Here is a 19,215-nt window from a genome sequence, read left to right as displayed (position 1 = left end):
CATTTTCTCTGAAGCAAACACCCTTCGGAGTAGCAATAGTAATTTGAACATACTAGTACCCTGCATATTTTTACAATCAAACACCTCTTGGAGTTGGAATAGTCATTTTAACCTAAGCACTATCCAGCACTTTTCTTATGCAAGTGTCTTTTGCAGTTGGAATAGTTATTTTAACCTAAACTCTATTCAGGAGTTTTTTATGAGGCAAGGACCCTTTGGAGTTGGAATAGTAATTTTACCATACTGCTTTCCTGAACATTTACTGAATGGGGCCCCTTTTGAAGTTGGAATATTTATTTTAACTGAAGGAGTATCCAGAACTTTCTTTTAGGCAAGTGTCTTTTGGACTTGGAATAGTTGTTTTAACCTGAACACTATCCAGCACTTTCTCTTAGGCAAGTATCTTTTGAAGTTGGAATATTTATTTTAATCTAAACACTATCCAGCACTTTTTCTCAGGCAAGCAATTTTTGGAGTTGGAATCGTTATTTTAACCTGAACTCTATCCAGCACTTTCTCTTCGGCGAGCATCTTTTGGAGTTGGAATAGTTATTGTAACCTAGACACTATCCAGCATTTTTCCTGAGGCAAACACTCTTTGGAGTAGGAATAGTAATTTTAACATATTACTATCCTGAATATTTTTACAATCAAGCACCTTTTGGAGTTGGAATAGTAATTTTAATCTAAGCACTATCCAGTCCTTTCTATTAGGCAAACATCTTTTGGAGTTGGAATAGGTATTCTAACCTATACATTGACCAGCATTTTCTCTTAGGCAAGTGTATTTTGGCATTGGAATAGTGTTTTTGTAACCTAAATACTATCCAGCATGCTCTCTGAGGCAAACACCCTTTGGAGTAGGAATTGTAATTTTAACATACTACTATCCTGCATATTTTTACAATCAAGTACCTTTTGGAGTTGGAATACAAATATTATAATCTAAGCACTATACAGCCCTTTCTATTAGGCAAACATCTTTTGGAGTTGGAATAGGTATTTTAACCTACACACTGACCAGCACTTTCTCTTAGGCAAGTGTTTTTTGGCTTTGGAATAGTTTTTTTAACCTAAATACTATCCAGCATGTTCTCTGAGGCAAACACCATTTGGAGTATGAATAGTAATTTTAATATACTACTATCCTGCATATTTTCACAATCAAGCACCTCTTGGAGTTGGAATAGTAATTTTAATTTAAGCAACTATCCAGCACTTTCTATTAGGCAAGCATCTTTTGAAGTTGGTATAGTTATTTTAACATACACACTATCCAGTACTTTCTCTCAGGCAAGTGCGTTTTGTAGTTAGAATAGTTATTTTAACCTAAACACTATCCAGCATTTTCTCTGAAGCAAACACCCTTCGGAGTAGCAATAGTAATTTGAACATACTAGTACCCTGCATATTTTTACAATCAAACACCTCTTGGAGTTGGAATAGTCATTTTAACCTAAGCACTATCCAGCACTTTTCTTATGCAAGTGTCTTTTGCAGTTGGAATAGTTATTTTAACCTAAACTCTATTCAGGAGTTTTTTATGAGGCAAGGACCCTTTGGAGTTGGAATAGTAATTTTACCATACTGCTTTCCTGAACATTTACTGAATGGGGCCCCTTTTGAAGTTGGAATATTTATTTTAACTGAAGGAGTATCCAGAACTTTCTTTTAGGCAAGTGTCTTTTGGACTTGGAATAGTTGTTTTAACCTGAACACTATCCAGCACTTTCTCTTAGGCAAGTATCTTTTGAAGTTGGAATATTTATTTTAATCTAAACACTATCCAGCACTTTTTCTCAGGCAAGCAATTTTTGGAGTTGGAATCGTTATTTTAACCTGAACTCTATCCAGCACTTTCTCTTCGGCGAGCATCTTTTGGAGTTGGAATAGTTATTGTAACCTAGACACTATCCAGCATTTTTCCTGAGGCAAACACTCTTTGGAGTAGGAATAGTAATTTTAACATATTACTATCCTGAATATTTTTACAATCAAGCACCTTTTGGAGTTGGAATAGTAATTTTAATCTAAGCACTATCCAGTCCTTTCTATTAGGCAAACATCTTTTGGAGTTGGAATAGGTATTCTAACCTATACATTGACCAGCATTTTCTCTTAGGCAAGTGTATTTTGGCATTGGAATAGTGTTTTTGTAACCTAAATACTATCCAGCATGCTCTCTGAGGCAAACACCCTTTGGAGTAGGAATTGTAATTTTAACATACTACTATCCTGCATATTTTTACAATCAAGTACCTTTTGGAGTTGGAATACAAATATTATAATCTAAGCACTATACAGCCCTTTCTATTAGGCAAACATCTTTTGGAGTTGGAATAGGTATTTTAACCTACACACTGACCAGCACTTTCTCTTAGGCAAGTGTTTTTTGGCTTTGGAATAGTTTTTTTAACCTAAATACTATCCAGCATGTTCTCTGAGGCAAACACCATTTGGAGTATGAATAGTAATTTTAATATACTACTATCCTGCATATTTTCACAATCAAGCACCTCTTGGAGTTGGAATAGTAATTTTAATTTAAGCAACTATCCAGCACTTTCTATTAGGCAAGCATCTTTTGAAGTTGGTATAGTTATTTTAACATACACACTATCCAGTACTTTCTCTCAGGCAAGTGCGTTTTGTAGTTAGAATAGTTATTTTAACCTAAACACTATCCAGCATTTTCTCTGAAGCAAACACCCTTCGGAGTAGCAATAGTAATTTGAACATACTAGTACCCTGCATATTTTTTACAATCAAACACCTCTTGGAGTTGGAATAGTCATTTTAACCTAAGCACTATCCAGCACTTTTCTTATGCAAGTGTCTTTTGCAGTTGGAATAGTTATTTTAACCTAAACTCTATTCAGGAGTTTTTTTATGAGGCAATGACCCTTTGGAGTTGGAATAGTAATTTTACCATACTGCTTTCCTGAACATTTACTGAATGGGGCCCCTTTTGAAGTTGGAATATTTATTTTAACTGAAGGAGTATCCAGAACTTTCTTTTACGCAAGTGTCTTTTGGACTTGTAATAGTTGTTTTAACCTGAACACTATCCAGCACTTTCTCTTAGGCAAGTATCTTTTGAAGTTGGAATATTTATTTTAATCTAAACACTATCCAGCACTTTTTCTCAGGCAAGCAATTTTTGGAGTTGGAATCGTTATTTTAACCTGAACACTATCCAGCACTTTCTCTTCGGCGAGCATCTTTTGGAGTTGGAATAGTTATTGTAACCTAGACACTATCCAGCATTTTTCCTGAGGCAAACACTCTTTGGAGTAGGAATAGTAATTTTAACATATTACTATCCTGAATATTTTTACAATCAAGCACCTTTTGGAGTTGGAATAGTAATTTTAATCTAAGCACTATCCAGTCCTTTCTATTAGGCAAACATCTTTTGGAGTTGGAATAGGTATTCTAACCTATACATTGACCAGCATTTTCTCTTAGGCAAGTGTATTTTGGCATTGGAATAGTGTTTTTGTAACCTAAATACTATCCAGCATGCTCTCTGAGGCAAACACCCTTTGGAGTAGGAATTGTAATTTTAACATACTACTATCCTGCATATTTTTACAGTCAAGTACCTTTTGGAGTTGGAATACAAATATTATAATCTAAGCACTATACAGCCCTTTCTATTAGGCAAACATCTTTTGGAGTTGGAATAGGTATTTTAACCTACACACTGACCAGCACTTTCTCTTAGGCAAGTGTTTTTTGGCTTTGGAATAGTTTTTTTAACCTAAATACTATCCAGCATGTTCTCTGAGGCAAACACCATTTGGAGTCGGAATAGTAATTTTAATATACTACTATCCTGCATATTTTTAAATTTAAGCACCTCTTGGAGTTGGATTAGTAATTTTATTTAAGCACTATCCAGCACTTTCTATTAGGAAAGCATCTTTTGGAGTTTGTATAGGTATTTTAACATACACACTATCCAGTACTTTCTCTCAGGCAAGTGCGTTTTGTAGTTAGAATAGTTACTTTAACCTAAACACTATCCTGTATTTTCTCTGAGGCAAACACCCTTCGGAGTAGGAATAGTAATTTAAAAATACTGGTTTTCTGCATATTTTTACAATCAAGCACCTCTTGGAGTTGGAATTGTCATTTTAACCTAAGCACTATCCAGCACTTTCTGTTAGGCATGCATCTTTTGGAGTTCGAATAGTTATTGTAACCTACACACAGTCCAGCACTTTCTCTTAGGCAAGTGTCTTTTGGAGTTGGAATAGTTATTTTAACCAAAACTCTATCCAGCATTTTTTCTGAGGCAAGGACCCTTTGGAGTAGGAATAGTAATTTTAACATACTGCTTTCCTGAACATTTTCTGAATGGAGCCCCTTTTGGAGTTGGAATATTTATTTTAACTGAAGGAGTATCCAGCACTTTCTTTTAGGCAAGTGTCTTTTGAGCTTGGAATAGTTGTTTTACCTGAACACTATCCAGCACTTTCTCTTAGGCAAGTATCTTTTGGAGTTGGAATATTTATTTTAACCTAAACACTATCCAGCACTTTCTCTTAGGCAAGCAATGTTTTGAGTTGGAATCGTTATGTTAATCTGAACACTATCCAGCACTTTCTCTCAGGAAAGCATCTATTGGAGTTGGATAGTTATTTTAACCTACACTCTGTCCAGCACTTTCTCTTAGGCAATGTAGTTTGGAGTTGGAATAGTTATTTTAACCTAAACACTATCCAGCATTTTTTCTGAGGCAAACACTCTTTGGAGTAGGAATAGTAATTTTAACATACTACTATCCTACATATTTTTACAATCAAGCACCTTTTGGAGTTGGAATAGTAATTTTACTCTAAGCACTATCCAGCCCTTTCTATTAGGCAAACATCTTTTGGAGTTGGAATAGTTATTTTAACCTACACGCTGACCAGCACTTTCTCTTAGGTGAGTGTATTTTGGCATTGGAATAGTTATTTTAACCTAAATACTATCCAGCATTTTCTCTGAGGCAAACACCCTTTGGAGTAGGAATAGTAATTTTAACATACTACTATCCTGCATATTTTTACATTCAAGCACCTCTTGGAGTTGGAATAGTAATTTTAATTTGAGCACTATCCAGCACTTTCTATTCGGCAAGCATCTTTTGGAGTTTGTATAGGTATTTTAACATACACACTATCCAGTACTTTCTCTGAGGCTAGTGCGTTTTGTAGTTGGAATAGTTACTTTAACCTAAACACTATCCAGCATTTTCTCTGAGGCAAACACCCTTCGGAGTAGGAATAGTAATTTAAAAATACTGGTATTCTGCATATTTTTACAATCAAGCACCTCTTGGTGTTGGAATTGTCATTTTAACCTAAGCACTATCCAGCACTTTCTGTAAGGCAAGCATCTTTTGGAGTTGGAATAGTTATTGTAAACTACACAATGTCCAGCACTTTCTCTTAGGCAAGTGTCTTTTGGAGTTGGAATAGTTATTTTAACCTAAACCCTATCCAGCATTTTTTCTGAGGAAAAGACCATTTGGAGTAGGAATAGTAATTTTAACATACTGCTTTCCTGCACATTTTCTGAAAGGAGCCCCTTTTGGAGTTGGAATATTTATTTTTACTGAAGTAGTATCCAGCACTTTCTCTTAGGCCAGTGTATTTTGGAGTTTGAATAGTTATTTTAACCTGAACACTATCCAGCACTTTCTCTTAGGCAAATATCTTTGGAGTTGGAATATTTATTTTACCTAAACACTATCCAGCACTTTCTCTTAGGCAAGCAACTTTTTGAGTTGGAATAGTTATTTTAACCTGAACACTATCCAGCACTTTCTCTTAGGTAAGCATCTTCTGGAGTTGGATAGTTATTTTAACATACTTTGGGCCTGATTCACAGAACTAACTTAAGACAAAATCCTAAACGTACTACCATTTTCATATTCACAGAAGGCACTTACTCATTTTGGTATTCACAGAAGACACGTACTCATTTCGGTACTCACAGAAGTTAGGAGTCCTAACTTTTGGACTCCTAAAGGCCTTCTGTGAATACCGAAAGTACTAAAGTTAGGATTTTTCTCAGTTCAGGAGTAGTAAGTTAGGACTCCTAACTTTAGGACTCCTAAATGCCTTCTGTGAATACCGAAAGTCTGAAACTTAGGATTTTTCTCAGTTTAGTAGTAGTAAAGTTAAGAAAAATCCTAATTTTGAGACTTTCAGTATTCACAGAAGGCATTTAGGAGTCCGAAAGTTACGAGTCCTAACTTTACTACTACTAAATTGAGATAAATCCTAATTTTAAAACTTTCTGTATTCACAGCAGGCATTTAGGAGTTCTAAAGTAAGGAGTCCTAACTTTACTAATACTAAACTGAGAAAAGCCCTAATTTTAGGACTTTTGGTATTCACAGAAGGCATTTAGGAGTCCGAAAGTTACGAGTCCTAACTTTACTACTACTAAATTGAGATAAATCCTAATTTTAAGACTTTCTGTATTCACAGCAGGCATTTAGGAGTTCTAAAGTAAGGAGTCCTAACTTTACTAATACTAAACTGAGAAAAACCCTAATTTTAGGACTTTTGGTATTCACAGAAGGCATTTAGGAGTCCAAAAGTTAGGAGTCCTAACTTTACTACTACTACATTGATAAAAATCCTAATTTTAAGACTTTCAGTATTCTCAGAAGGCATTTAGGAGTCCTAAAGTTAGGAGTCCTAACTTTACTACTACTAAATTGAGAAAAATCCTAACTTTAAGACTTTCGGTATTCACAGAAGGCATTTAAGAGTCCTAAAGTTAGGACTCCTAACTTCTGTGAATACCGAAATGAGTAAGTGCCTTCTGTGAATACCAAAATGAGTAAGTGCCTTCTGTGAATACGAAAATGGTAGTAAGTTTAGGATTTTGTCTTAAGTCAGTTCTGTGAATCGGAGTTGGAATAGTTATTTTAACCTAAACTCTATCCAGCATTTTTTCTGAGGCAAGGACCCTTTGGAATAGGAATAGTAATTTTAACATACTGCTTTCCTGCACATTTTCTGAATGGAGCCCCCTTTAGAGTTGGAATATTTATTTTAACCTAAATACTATCCAGCACTTTCTCTTAGGCAAGCAAATTTTGGAGTTGGATAGTTATTTTAACCTGAACTCTATCCAGCACTTTCTCTTAGGCAAGCAACTTTTGGAGTTGGAATATTTATTTTAACCTAAACACTATCAGCACTTTCTCTTAGGCAAGCAATTTTTGGAGTTGGAATCGTTATTTTAACCTGAACACTGTCCAGCACTTTCTCTCAGGCAAGTGTTGTTTGGAGTTGGAATAGTTATTTTATCCTAAACACTATCTAGCATTTTTTTTAGGCCAACACCCTTTGTAGTAGGAATAGTAATTTTAACATACTACTATCCTGCATATTATTATAATCAAGCACCTTTTGGAGTTGAGATAGTAATTTTAATCTAAGCACTAGCCAGCATTTTCTATTAGGGAAGCATCTTTTGGAGTTGGTTTAGATTTTTCACATACACACTATCCAGTACTTTCTCTGAGCAAACACACGTTGGAGTAGGAATAGTAATGTTAACATACTACTATCCTGCATATTTTTACAGTCAAGCACCTATTGGAGTTGGAATAGTAATATTTATCTATTCACTATCCAGCACTTTCTATTAGGCAAGCATCTTTGGAGTTGGTTTAGTTACTTTAACATACACACTATCCAGTACTTTCTCTCAGGCAAGTGCGTTTTGTAGTTGGAATAGTTATTTTAACCTAAACACTATCCAGCATTTTCTCTGAGGCAAACACCCTCCGACTAGGAATAGTAATTTAAACATACTATTATCCTGCATATTTTTACAATCAAGCACCTCTTGGAGTTGGAATAGTCATTTTAACCTAAGCACTATCCAACACTTTCTGTTAGACATGCATCTTTTGGAGTTGTAATAGTTATTGTAAACTACACACTGTCCAGCACTTTCTCTTAGGCAAGTGTTTTTTTGGAGTTGGAATAGTTATTTTAACCTAATCTCTATCCAGCATTTTTTCTGAGGCAAGGACCCTTTGGAATAGGAATAGTAATTTTAACATACTGCTTTCCTGCACATTTTCTGAATGGAGCCCCCTTTAGAGTTGGAATATTTATTTTAACCTAAATACTATCCAGCACTTTCTCTTAGGCAAGTGTTTTTTTTTAGTTGGAATAGTTATTTTAACCTAAACTCTATCCAGCATTTTTTCTGAGGCAAGGACCCTTTGGAATAGGAATAGTAATTTTAACATACTGCTTTCCTGCACATTTTCTGAATGGAGCCCCCTTTAGAGTTGGATTATTTATTTTAACCTAAATACTATCCAGCACTTTCTCTTAGGCAAGCAACTTTTGGAGTTGGATAGTTATTTTAACCTGAACTCTATCCAGCACTTTCTCTTAGGCAAGCAACTTTTGGAGTTGGAATATTTATTTTAACCTAAACACTATCAGCACTTTCTCTTAGGCAAGCAATTTATGGAGTTGGAATCGTTATTTTAACCTGAACACTATCCAGCACTTTCTCTTAGGCAAGCAACTTTTGGAGTTGGAATAGTTATTTTAACCTACACTCTGTCCAGCACTTTCTCTCACGCAATGTAGTTTGGAGTTGGAATAGTTATTTTAACCTAAACACTATCCAGCAATTTTTCTGAGGCAAACACTCTTTGGAGTAGGAATAGTAATTTTAACATACTACTATCCTGCATATTTTTACAATCAAGCACCTTTTGGAGTTGGAATAGTAATTTTACTCTAAGCACTATCCAGCACTTTCTATTAGGCAAGCATCTTTTGGAGTTTGTAAAGGTATTTTAACATACACACTATCCAGTACTTCCTCTCAGGCAAGTGAATTTTGTAGTTGGAATAGTTACTTTAACCTAAACACTATTCCGCATTTTCTCTGAGGCAAACAACCTTCGGAGTAGGAATAGTAATTTAAAAATACTGGTATTCTGCATATTTTTACAAACAAGCACCTCTTGGAGTTGGAATTGTCATTTTAACCTAAGCACTATCCAGCACTTTATGTTAGACAAGCATATTTTGGAGTTGAAATAGTTATTGTAACCTACACAATGTCCAGCACTTTCTCTTAGGCAAGTGTCTTTTGAAGTTGGAATAGTTATTTTAACCTAAACCCTATCCAACATTTTTTCTGAGGCAAAGACCCTTTGGAGTAGGAATAGTAATTTTAACATACTGCTTTCCTGCACATTTTCTGAAAGGAGCCCCTTTTGGAGTTGGAATATTCATTTTAACTGAAGTAGTATCCAGCACTTTCTCTTAGGCAAGTGTATTTTGGAGTTGGAATAGTTATTTTAACCTGAACACTATCCAGCACTTTCTCTTCGGCAAATATCTTTTGGAGTTGGAATATTTTTTTTACCTAAACACTATCCAGCACTTTCTCTTAGGCAAGCAACTTTTGGAGTTGGAATAGTTATTTTAACCTGAACACTATCCAGCACTTTCTCTTAGGTAGGCATCTTCTGGAGTTGGATAGGTTTTTTAACATACTTTGGGCCCGATTCACAGAACTAACTTAAGACAAAATCCTAAACTTACTACCATTTTCATATTCTCAGAAGGCACTTACTCATTTTGGTATTCACAGAAGTCACTTACTCATTTCGGTATTCACAGAAGTTAGGAGTCCTAACTTTAGGACTCCTAAAGACCTTCTGTGAATACCGAAAGTCCTAAAGTTAGGATTTTTCTCAGTTCAGGAGTAGGAGTAGTAAAGTTAGGACTCCGAACTTTAGGACTCCTAAATGCCTTCTGTGAATACTGAAAGTCTTAAAATTAGGATTTTTCTCTACTGTAAAACTGCTTCACATGCTTATCCCAGCCTCCACTGCAGAGAAAGTGCAATGGAGGCTGGGATAAGCATGTGAAGCAGTTTTACAGTTACCCCAGAAGAAGGAGTCATAAAGCCCGGAACGCATTCGGTGGAAATAAAGATAACTGCTTCAGACCAATCATGTTGTCATTGTGTTCTTGAATGAGGTCCGGATGGGCACAGCTTGAATACTGGAAGCGTTTGAAAGCAGCATGATTTCCTGCATGTGGCGTTTAAAAGAACGAAAAACAGAGTACATGGGACAGGAACTGGAATAAAATATTGGACTAAACGGAATATAATAGAGGATAATTTTGGAACATAATTGTGAATTCACAATTTTAGCTGTGCGATTGGGAAATGGGGTGAAAAGTCGCCCCACACTGTTGGTTTGTTCACTAGTGTGCCAGGGCTAGGCACTCTCCCAGTGAGCACGCATTCTTAGATGATCATTATGGTTTAAAATGGCAGATATGGTTGAATTGAGCAGTGAGGTGTCCATCCCATCCCCTTTGATGTGTTAATATCTTAGATAGCACATGTTTGCGCTAAATTATGTGGTAAAACCCACCTTAAAATTCCCTCCAACACTTGGCCTCTGTGGGCCCAGGGGCTACCATCTACACGACAGATACAAGTTGTGGTTTAGTGTGTCAGTTGTTTGTCCATTTGTTCTGAGCACCGTCGGCTCCCCATCCAGGAAGAGTGGAGTTGTTGGCAATAAACGAAAAGGCTTGATGAGAGGTGCTTTTGGAAGGTGAATCTGAGAAGGCAGACTTGTAATATTAGCAATATTGAAAAAAGTGACCAAGAGTCGTGTCATGCTACCTTCTGACCCTCCTCAGAACTCTTTCAACCCGCCAACTCTACTCCTGTGAAGACATCTCTCTCGTTCTCTCCCACATGTAGGATTTGGAAATACGTTACGGGGAGGGTGGATATGGGTGACTGCCTGAGATCTCTTCTCCTTTCTCAAATGGCTGGCTGGCTGGGGTGGTCTGGAAGCAGTAAGAATTTGAGGTCGGAGACAAAGGTCTGTATGGTGTGCCCAAGTGCAGGATGCTTCCGCTCTTTCTTGAGATGCAATGGGAAATTGTACACATAGACCCTTTCCTCCTCTTACTCATTTTCTCAATCCTCAGTAACCTACCTGATGGACTAGACTTAGTGCATCATCCCAATTTCTAGTGGCTGGTTTAGAAATGTGAAGACCAGATGACCAGCGAGCCTGGGGGTTCAGATTCAGAGTTTTGTGAATCTTGTTATTGTGCATTTCTGTATAGGTTTCTTACCCTTGATGGGGCTCCAAAGTGCTTTATGGTTGGTTAAGTAACTAATTAACTTGTTGTATATGCTTGGAAGCAGTACTTAATTTGTAAAATAAATAAATAAATGCTGGGTCCAAAGTTTGTTCAGATGCCTGCAGCCAGTTCTATCAAACATAGGGCTGCCAATACCCCTGCCTCGTTTTCTCACTTTTGCAGGTTCTTTTTCATCACTGCTTGTTACCTTTGCCGCAGCTTATACGTTTTTCTCTTCCTTTGCCCAGTTTTTGTTTTTTCCTTTCTCTTGCTCTGGATCAGTTTGTTGGGAAAAATAAGTACTGGTCCCTAAAAAGGATTGTATGCAGGTCCCACCTGCAGCAACCAGCTCAAATTAAACACAGCTTGGAAGGAGGTGTCTTTTGAAGAATCACCCATGAGTGGAGTTTTCTGACGTAATGCATGAGACCTGAAGATGTGCACCAGTTATGATGCTGCAGCATGTGTTGTCACCTTATATATGGAGCAGTAAGCGAAAAGGATGTTAGGAATAGTTTTACATGCTGTGTATACAAACTATCTGCTTTATAGTCTCTATTATTGTTGAATCAAGATTTAATCAACAGCCAGGTCTTTAATGACTTTCTGAATTTTTAGGTGGCTGTTGATGGTCATTGTTTGGTTGTTTGTTTTGGAGCTTTAGCCGGAGCTTGCATGTCTGAAGAGAGAAGGCACTTCTTTCAGTGCCTGCTTTTCAAAGGAGAGATTCATCAAGAGTGAAGCCATTTTGGATCTGAGGTTTCTGCTTTCCTGGTACGATTTGAGTTTTGACTAGGAGAGGAAGGTTGATTCTGTCTCAAAGTGCGGTGTAGGAGAATCTTCTTGCTAATAGTAATTACTGTATGGGTTTGAAGAAGGCAGGGTTAATAGGTCCCACCAGCTCAAGTTTAGGAGTTCTTTAACTGCCACGTTCTAAATGTATTGCAGCATTCCAATTTAGTTTGAGTGTGGTATAACGTTCATTCTCCTTAACACTATAGCATTTGAAGCTCAAAACTTGTGTGATAGGGCGGAAAAAAGGATGATATGCCAGGACATTCTCATTGTCAAGGAAGCACTCCTGTTTACTGTGTTAACTTGTGTTTTGAGTCAGAGTTCGGAGTCCTTGCTCACAGCAGTGTTGAATTTGAGTTTAAAGGTATTTATTGAGCGCTCGTTCACGAGGCGGTTTCATGGCGCTGTTGAGGAGGAATCCTGAGTTAGATGGCAAAGCGGTTTAGATTTTAAAAGCCTGTGAAAACAGAGTAGTTTTCAGGGTGCTGCGAAACTCCAGGTAGGATGGTATTGATCTCAGTAGGAGAGGTAAAGAGTACCAAAATTGCGGAGCAAGGACAGAGAACTTAGAGCCTCCCATTCTACTCTTCTTGAACCTGGGCACCACCAAGAGGGACAAAGAGGAGGAACGCAGTTGTCTGCTGGGGATGTAGGGTTCGATTTTGGGCTTGATAAAAGACGGGGCTGTTCCCGCAAGGGCCTGGAACGTAATGCATCCCATCTTAAAAAGGGCCCTTTCTCTGATAGGGAGCCAATGGAGGGATCTTAGAAGGGGTGTAATGTGGTGTGATTTAGGTTAGCCGTAGACCAAGCGGACAGCTTGGTTCTGCACAAGTTGGAGCCGCCGGATGGCGTACGCGGGGGCGCCATTGTACAGACCGTTGCCGTAATCTAAACGGGAAAGGACCATAGCCATCAGGATCAATTTAAGAGCTGAAAAGGAAAAAAAACGTGAAATCTTTCGAATGGTGCGCAGAATAAAAAAACAAGAGGAAACCACCGTGCTGATCTGGGAGTGTAAGGTGAGATGTTGGTTGAGGGTAATCCCCAGTGTCTTAACGGAGGGAGAAGGAGAGGGGGCGACCAAAAGAAGGGGGCCAAAAAATAGAAGACCAAGGGTTGAGTTTACCGCCAGTGAGGAGAAGCTCGGTCTTATCAGGGTTGAGCTTGAGATGGTTAAAGCTCATCCAATCCCTGATAAAGACCATCACCGACTGGAAATTATAAATAGAATCAGGAGAATCAGAGAGGTTAAAAATGAGCTGGAGGTCATCGGCGTAATTAAACACCGTGACCTCCATCCTCTGCAGGGCAGAAATAAGTGGAAAGATATACAAGTTAAAAAGAAGGGCGGAGAGAGAAGTTCCCTGGGGGACGCCACATTGCACTTTGCTGGCCTGGGAGGAAAAATTCGCCAGATGGACTGCCTGTGAACGGTCGCTCAGAAATGAGCTGAGTCAGGCCAGGGCAGAGCCTCCGATGCCTGCCGCCTCGACACGGGAAAGAAGGATGGTATGGTCCACCGTGTCGAAGGCAGCCGACAAGTCGAAAAGAACCAGTGCCTGTGGAAGGTTAGCGTCTAGCCCATCTCTGAGTGTGTCTGTGACGGATACCACCACTTTACGGTGGAATGGAGAGGGCGGAACCCTGCTTGGCACGGTGCAAGATAACGGCTGTCCTCGATGAAAGAACTGAGGACTTTAGTGGCGTGGTGTTTGAGGACTTTGGCCAAGTAAGGAAGAAGGGAAATGGGCCGATAGTTTGCTAGCGCTGTTGAATCTGCGCCTGGTTTTTTTAAGATTGGGATGATGGTGGCTGATTTGTGACAAGGAGGGACAATTCCTGACTTGAGGGTCTCATTGAGAAAGGTAAGAGGAGGGGAAGGGCAGGTCAGGAAGATGTTGTGCAAGATGTAAGCTGGGCAGATGTCGGAAGGGGATCCAGACTTGACGCAAGGGAGCAAAGAGAGAAAAATTGTTTTAGACAGGGGAGTTATATGATCAAGGTGATAGGTATTGGGTGGTGGGTCGGGGTTCAAAAAGGCTGGGGAAGGAGGAGGAAGTTTGGTCTTAATGTCTGCGATTTTGTTAATAAAAAAATAATTCAGCGAGTCACACAGGGGCTGGGAAGGTACCAGCTTGGAGGTGGTCCTGTCCGAAGAGGCCAATTCAAAGACTACGGCGAAGATTTCTCTGGGTTGGTTCTCTGCCCGGAGGATCTTGTTCGAGAAATAGCTGGTTTTAGCTTCTAGGATGGCTTTCTTGTACTCAGCCTGTATGGAGGAGTACAATGATTTAGAGGCAGTGCAATAAGTGTGTCTCCAAGCACGTTCTGCTCGGTGGACAGCCAGTTTTTTCTCCTTGAGCTCCGGGCTGAACCATTTGTTGACGGCATGGGCACGTCTTACCCTAATGCGTCTTAGGGGGGCCACCTGATCACAGGCATTGGACAACCATTTATTTAGAGTTTCTGCTTGAAGCAGTGTGGCCAGTTCCTCTGTGGCTGAACTAGAGGCTATTAGAGAGGAGCAGAGCGATGGAATATCAACTTTGCCCCAATTACGAGCCCAGGTGTTCTTGGGCAGGGGGTGTTTTGTGGTCAGGCTTAAGTCCAAGGAAAAGGAAATCAAGTGATGGTCAGACCACAGACAGGGGGTGACAGAAGGAGCATGGATAGGGATATTGAGGGACCAAACTTGGTCCGAAATGTGACCCTGAACGTGGGTTGGGGTATGAATATGTGATATAAAATTCAAAATGTGAAGTGATTCCGTGAAGTCTCTGGAAGGGGCGTCTTCAGCCGGATCAGATGGCCAAAAGTTGAAGTTTCCAAGTACCAGAACCGCCGAGTTGTTCACAGCTAATGTAGCTAGCAAGTCCTGGAAAGCTGGAAGAAAGTGCGGCATATTTTTGGGAGGGCGATACATCAAAACACAAGTGATAGGTGTCTGAAAGGAGTTAGAACGTACAACTAAGTAGTCCACTGCTGGGATTGGTGGGTAGGATAATGATTGAAAATGTAAGTCAGAGCGGATAATCAGAGCCACTCCCCCCCTGCTTTGCCGGGAGACCGATCTGCCCGAAGAGCATAGTACGAAGAGGGCAGGGCCGCAAGTAAGTTGGGCAGGGAGTCCGTGAGGAACAGTAGGTTAGGTTTTTGAGTGTCCAAGAAAATGAACAGGTTGAGATGGTGTTTTACAGCCGACCGAGTATTTAATAGGAAGGCCGAGATGGTCGGTGTGTCACTTGCTTGAGAAGTGGAAGAACTGAGGCAGGTGGAAGGTCGGGCTAGTGAAGGCAAATTGGGTGGTACAGAAGGTAGGGGATGAGCACTTAAAATCCCGGCATCCATGATATGCCCCAACGCTGCTTGATTCAAGTCCCAAGGGCCTTGGTGTGCACACAGTGTTTTGGGGGGATAAGAAACAAAATGGGCATAGTGCTGTGCCCCTGAGCCCGTCCGCCGCGGACGGGCTCAGACGGGCTTGCCTTAGGTGCGCCCGCTGCGCTCGTCCGCTGCACGTCTGAGAGATGCACATTGTTATAGGGTGAGAGGAGGGGCATGGCCTCACAGCGTGAATCTCCTTTGATGTGATTGGTGTCAGACCTAGTTCTGATGGCTGTGCAGAGAGAGGGTTGTAATACTATCGTGCCGTGCAAATAAGAATTTCCATTTTTGCTGAGTTACCTTCATTGGGATTTTTAGAATCCATTAGTTTGCAGCCAAAAATGTAATCCCCTGGGGCAGAGGTCTGATGGTTTTTCAAGTTTTAAGATGATTGTAGTCTCAGCAGCATAGGGAAAGCAGCTACAATTGAAGGAGTTGACTGGAACATGGAGTGGTTACAGGAATATATTAAACAGGAGGAGGGAGTTTTTCGTTCTTGAGCATCACCAACCTTAGAGGTGAATGGTGCTGAGCGGAAAGGTGGAAATGAGAGATAGTATTTTAGCCTGTCGAGGACAGTACCTTTGCTTCCTCTCTCCTTTATTCTTTGTAACAGTATTTGGTGGAATACTGTGTTTAATGCTGGCAAGGGGTTTATCCAATAGATTTCTCAAGCTTCTCTGAGATGGAGCTTATTGCTGATTCCATGCTCTTTTCTGGCCTGAGTACTATATGACAGAGAGGAATTGTTGTTCAATGAATCTGGAAGTCGGGGTGAATGATAACTTTTTCATTAGCTTACCTGGGATTTGAGCTTTACACATTGGCCTTTAATTTGCCGAGTTCAATCGATCGATCCCCTGCATTTTTACGTTGCCACCTACAAGACAGCGTAGCTGTGTTGGTATACGAAAGACATCTTGGGAACTTTTAAGTTGACTGGGAATGCACTGCTTCCATGGCTTGCTATTGGCTTTGAGGTTTGTAACTTATATTTTTTGGCTTTCAATTTGCTGGCTTTATTTGCTTTAGGTAGTTCAGGTTGAGTTGGTACCTCCCCATGCTAATGCCTTGTTCACAGTATTCTTCCACTAACTCGTTTTCTGTTGTAAACATGCCTTTAAATCTTGTTCTTTTTTTGTCACATTTGCTGGCCATTTAAAGACAGAGGCCAAATGTCAAGCTGTGTTTTCATGGGAGCCTGATGTTTATTTTGCTTTTGGCTGACTTAAAAGTGAGAGAGTTTATAGGAATGCAGCATACTTTCTCCATGAAGCCTGCTTTTGGTCTTTTTTTTAAACCTTTATTGTACAGTTCAATAAAATTACAAGCACGGGCCAACAACCGCAGGGGCCGGCTGCAACATAAGAATAAGACCCACTATATTATCAAATGACACAGCTCTTCAGCCGACAACCCGGAGGTTTGGCAGCGAATCAGGATAAACATTATATTGAACTCACAACACGTTACAGGACAAGACAAAGGTTTCATTTTATGTTTACCCTCCCAACCTAAAAAGCAAGGAAAAAGAAACAGACATATCTGGTGCCATACATTTAAACACTATGATAAAGTGAGCAGGTACAAAAATAGAATAATCACAGATCAATTTAAAGGGAACGACCGAGACGCCTGCGCTAGCAAGCACAAAACAGGATGTACGACAAAGCAATCTATAACCCAACGCAGTCGCCCGCACACAGACCCCGCCCACCCATTGGCGCTAGGATAGAAAAAGAAGTACGGTTACCAGATACTGGAATACATACGAAATCAGGAAATACCCCAACGTTATGAAAGGATAGCGAAAGGAAAGTGTGAGATAAAGAAACCATAAAAACTAAACTAACTAACAAAACTATAGACCCATCCTCCCACCCTGCACCCCTGCAAGTGGCTTTTGCCAAACCCCAACTAGCAGCGTGCCTGTCGCCCCGACTAACTAAACTACAAAAAGTAAAAGAAGAATGGAGGAGGAGAATGTCATACAAACTCCTGGTCACCTTTACCCCCCGCCTGAAACGAACAACCCCTGTCCTAAGACCACAGAGTACTCAAAAATATTATAGACAGAGCCAGATAGGGGAGTGGTTGAACACCGCCCAACCTCCCGCAAGCAGTACGTTAGCGAATCCCTTGTCCTCTAAAGCCCAGAAATCAGACCCATACCAACAGTCTCATCCTTGACCCCTCCGATCTTTCATGCGGACTCTATCCGGTAACACCATCACCAGCCCAGGAGAGTCAAAGTTCGTAGGAGGTTCAATTAAGATTAATATTAGACCAGTCAAACACATTGAGTCTCTGCAAGCATCCGCCACCGGTAAGATCTCCCTCACCGACATGCAGTCCAGATACCCTTTCCTCCGTAGATCTAACAGAACCACAAAGGCGGGAAGGGGCGGTAGTGACTTTCAGTTTTTGCTAGTCGTAGTCTCAAGGAGTGAAAAACCAGGTAGATCCACAATAATCGGCTGCGATGGTGAATGCGGTACAAAAGGGGGTGGTAATGGACGGAGCATCTGAACCAATCAAACACTCACAACCAGTCAAAAGATCTGGGTTTAATCCATCACCGTTCTTTAGCCCACTCTGCCACCCCAGTTCAGACATGGCTATATACAAATCAGTCTGAACCTGTGCCTCATGGGAACAGTCCAGCCCGAACTGCCAAGCCATGCCTTCCCTGGACCGGAAACAAGCTTCCGAGGACCGGTTTCTGGCATTCCAGCCTTCTTTAGCCCGGCTTGCTTGAATCCAGTGGCAAAGTGAGCAAGGGACTCACGTCTGAGCATACCCTGTCACAATTATGGCGGCCAAAAGTGGTACAAAAGGGGGTGGTAATGGACGGAGCATCTGAACAAATCAAACACTCACACCCAGTCAAAAGATCTGGGTTTAATCCATCACCGTTCTTTAGCCCACTCTGCTACCCCAGTTCAGACATGGCTATATGCAAATCGGTCTGACCCTGTGCCTCATGGGAACAGTCCAGCCCGAACTGCCAAGCCATGCCTTCCCTGGACCGGAAACAAGCTTCCGAGGACCGGTTTCTGGCATTCCAGCCGTCTTCAGCCCGGCTTGCTTGAATCCAGTGGCAAAGTGAGCAAGGGACTCACATCTGAGCATACCCTGAAACACTTATGGCGGCCAAAAGCAGTACAAAAGGGGGTGGTAATGGACGGAGCATCTGAACCAATCAAACACTCACACCCAGTCAAAAGATCTGGGTTTAATCCATCACCGTTCTTTAGCCCATTCTGCCACACCAGTTCAGACATGGCTATATGCAAATCAGTCTGACCCTGTGCCTCATGGGAACAGTCCAGCCCGAACTGCCAAGCCATGCCTTCCCTGGACCGGAAACAAGCTTCCGAGGACCGTTTCTGGCATTCCAGCCGACTTCAGCCCGGCATGCTTGAATCCAGTGGCAAAGTGAGCAAGGGACTCATGTCTGAGCATACCCTGCCACACTTATGGTGGCCAAAAGCGGTACAAAAGGGGGTGGTAATGGACGGAGCATCTGAACCAATCAAACACTCACACCCAGTCAAAAGATCTGGGTTTTATCCATCACCGTTCTTTAGCCCACTCTGCCACCCCAGTTCAGACATGGCTATATGCAAATCAGTCTGACCCTGTGCCTCATGGGAACAGTCCAGCCCGAACTGCCAAGCCATGCCTTCCCTGGACAGGAAACAAGCTTCCAAGGACCGGTTTCTGGCATTCCAGCCGTCTTCAGCCCGGCTTGCTTGAATCCAGTGGCAAAGTGAGCAAGGGACTCATGTCTGAGCATACCCTGCCACACTTATGGCGGCCAAAAGCAGTACAAAAGGGGGTGGTAATGGACGGAGCATCT

The sequence above is a fragment of the Lissotriton vulgaris genome, chromosome 6 (assembly GCF_964263255.1).
Source record: "Lissotriton vulgaris chromosome 6, aLisVul1.2, whole genome shotgun sequence".
Lineage (NCBI taxonomy): Eukaryota > Metazoa > Chordata > Amphibia > Caudata > Salamandridae > Lissotriton > Lissotriton vulgaris.
This window is presented reverse-complemented; position numbering follows the sequence as displayed.